This window comes from Myotis brandtii, unplaced genomic scaffold, assembly GCF_000412655.1.
Source record: "Myotis brandtii unplaced genomic scaffold, ASM41265v1 scaffold411, whole genome shotgun sequence".
NCBI lineage: Eukaryota > Metazoa > Chordata > Mammalia > Chiroptera > Vespertilionidae > Myotis > Myotis brandtii.
The window spans coordinates 1,269,845-1,272,891 of NW_005365804.1; positions in this window are offsets into that span (position 1 = coordinate 1,269,845).

The following is a 3,047-nucleotide window of genomic DNA, read 5'->3' on the forward strand; positions in this document are numbered from 1 at the left end:
GGGCGGGGGGGGGGCGGGGGGACACTGCTCTGTCTCTGTGTTCAGACACTGCCCCTGCCCACCTCTCTCGTGGTAGATGAGGAAGCCGCCCAGAAAGGCAAGGCCTGGCCCAGGGTCCTGCAGCCGCACGGGCCTTCGCCTCCAGGGGGCTCCCCATCCTGGTGCGTCCTCGGAGTCTCATTGCAGGGACCTGGCCAGTCGGAAAGCAATTTGCCTTCCCCCTCCGGCCTCTCGCAGCCAAGGCGGGAAGGGCTGTGCTAAGGGGGACGGGGCTGTGGAGAGGCTGGAGGACCCCGGGCTGGCCAGGCGGACAGGCACCACCCAGGCCTGGCCCCGGCCCCTTCCACCCAGTTCACCAGCAGAGGCCGCCTTCCTGCTCCTGGTCACAAGTTAAACAACCCCGGCCAACCTGCTCCCAAACCGGTTCACCCTGGGTCCCAGCAGAAGGCAGGCTCTGGGCACCGGGGCGAGAGCAGGCACAGGCTCTGCCTCCGCATCCATGTCAGGGTGCACAGCTCGCCCTGGCCCTCAACCGCCTGCAGTCCCCCCCACCCCTGGTCTGGGAACTGGCAGTGCACCCCCCACCCTGCCAGCTACCCTGGGCCAGAATGACACCAGGTGAGCACACCCAGCTCACACTCAGGGGATAGGAGAGCCAGGGCCCCCAGATCAGCCCAGAACCCTGAGCAGGTTCAGGGCCAGGCCTCAGACGCACCTTCAGGTCATGGAACTGAAGGTCAGGGTCAAAAGGGCCAGCAGCTTCTTACCTTTGTGTCTAAGCAGAAGCCGCCTCCTCCCCTTCCAGCTCCTCCCAGGTTCACTGTTCCCGTGTGAGCTTGTCCGGGCAGGTGGCTACCAGGAGGCCCCGCCTGTCCATCTTGCACCATTTCCGGCTGCCCCGCTGCCGTGGTTGCCGCCTCCCAGGCTCACTCCTGGGTTTCCAGGCAGGACTCACCTGGCCCCTTGGGTGCTGTGCACCCCACCATCACCTCAGCCCTCCGTGGGCTGTTCTTTTTTAATCTACACTTATTGGTTTCAGGAAGGAAGGGAGAGGGAGAGAGAAACATCAATGATGAGAGAGAATCATGATCAGCTGCCTCCTGCATGCCCCCCACTGGGGATCGAGCCCGCAACCCAGGCATGTGCCCTGACCAGGAATTGAACCATGACCCCCTGGTTCAGAGGTCGATGCTCAACCACTGAGCCACGCCAGCTGGACCCTCCATGGGCTTTTGACGTTGGCACCTCTACTCATGGACACATGGGCTGTGAGCCTATCAATGGCCCCAGGATGAGCAGCAGGTGGGGAGGTGTCATCGAATGTTTCTGAGCCTCAGAAGCACCCCCAGGGCAGTTGGGGGGTGCCACTCCCCATATGTAAATACCAGCTCTGCAAGTTCCCTCCTGCCTGCTCCCTGAGCTCCGGCCCCACCTGGAGTCTGGGCCCAGACTCACCTGCCTGCAATAAAAACAAGGCAACAGCCCACAGCGGGCTGCAGGCAGGAGGCACAGGGTTCAGAGGAGCGGGGCGTGGGGGTAGGACACAGCGTCTGTTCTCAGAACATCCAGGTCCTGCAGGGCACACAGCAGGCACAGGCACAGGGTGGGGGCAGGGACAGGGCAGCTGCTCCAGGTCCCCAGAGGGTCCCCAGGGGAGTGGTCCAGGCAGGGCCTGCCCCCCACCCCCCAGAGGTGCCCACGGAGATGCTTGCCACACTCTCCCAGCCTCCGCCTGGACCACTGGCCCCAGCCCTGCCTGGCCAGCCCCGGCACCTCCGTTCACATCCCCCCTCGCCCCTCTTCCTCCTGGCAAACTTCCAGCTGCTGATGCTACCTCTGCTCTGCCCGTGGGCACGCATGCCTGCTCTGCTCAGCAAGAAGCTGCGTCCCCCACCCCCACAGGCTGGCACGGGTGAGGGGGCACCAGGACAGACAGTGTCTGAGAGCAAAAGGACCGACAGGAAGGCTGCCTGCCTCCTGATGCCCCGGAGTTTCCCCCGGGCCCCCGAGATGCCACCCACCCTGATAAGGACACCAGGGGAGTCCCAGTGCCCCAGTGACCCCAGTCCTGACGCCCACACTCCACCCCCCGCCCACTCCATCTGCCCTCAGCTCCTGGCATGTGATGCAATCACCAGGCCCTGCCACGTGAGCAGGGGGCTGTGGCTGGAGCCCTGGGCTCAGGCCCTCACTTGCTGGGCACACTTGGGAAGGTTGCTTAACCTCTCTGTGGCGCAGGACATCTGTTAAATTAAGAAACACATTGCCCTGGCCGATTTGGCTCAGTGGATAGAGCGTGGGCCACGGACTGAAGGGTCCCAGGTTTGATTCCGGTCAAGGGCATGTACCTCGGTTGCAGGCTTGATCCCTGGCCCTGGTCCCAGTGCGTGCGGGAGGTAGCCGATCTATGTAGCTCTCTTATGTTGATGTTTCTCTCTCTGTCTCTCCCCCTCCCTTCCACTCTCTCTGCAAATCAATGGGAAAATATCCTCTGGTGAAGAAAAAGGAAGGAGGGAAGGAAGGAAGGAGGGAAGGAAGGAAAGAAGGAAGGAAGGAAGGAAGGAAGGAAGGAAGGAAGGAAGGAAGGAAGGAAAGGAGGGAGGAATAGAGAGAAAGACAGAAAGACATGCTTTGCCCTCTTGCCTTCCAGAGGCCCAGGGAGGCATGGGGCTGGGGCCAGGAGGTGCCCTGCCAGAGCAGGAATCTGAGGAGCACCTGGGGGGCTGGGAGCTTGGCCTCTAGGTTCCCTCATCCAGGACCTCGATCCTCATTACACCCCGTGAGGCAGGAGCCACTCTTTAATGCGGCTTTTACTGATAAAAGTGGGGGAATGTGCCCTAGCCAGTTTTGTTCAGTGGTTAGAGCGTTGGCCCACAGACTGAAGGGTCCCGGTTCGATTCTAGTCAAGGGCACGTACCTCGGTTGCATGCTCGCTCCCCAGCCCCAGTCGGGGCGCAAAGGGGAGGCAACCAATCCATGTGTCTCTCTCACATCGATGTTTCCCTCTTTGTCTCTCTCTTTCTTTCCACTCTCTCTAAACATCAGTG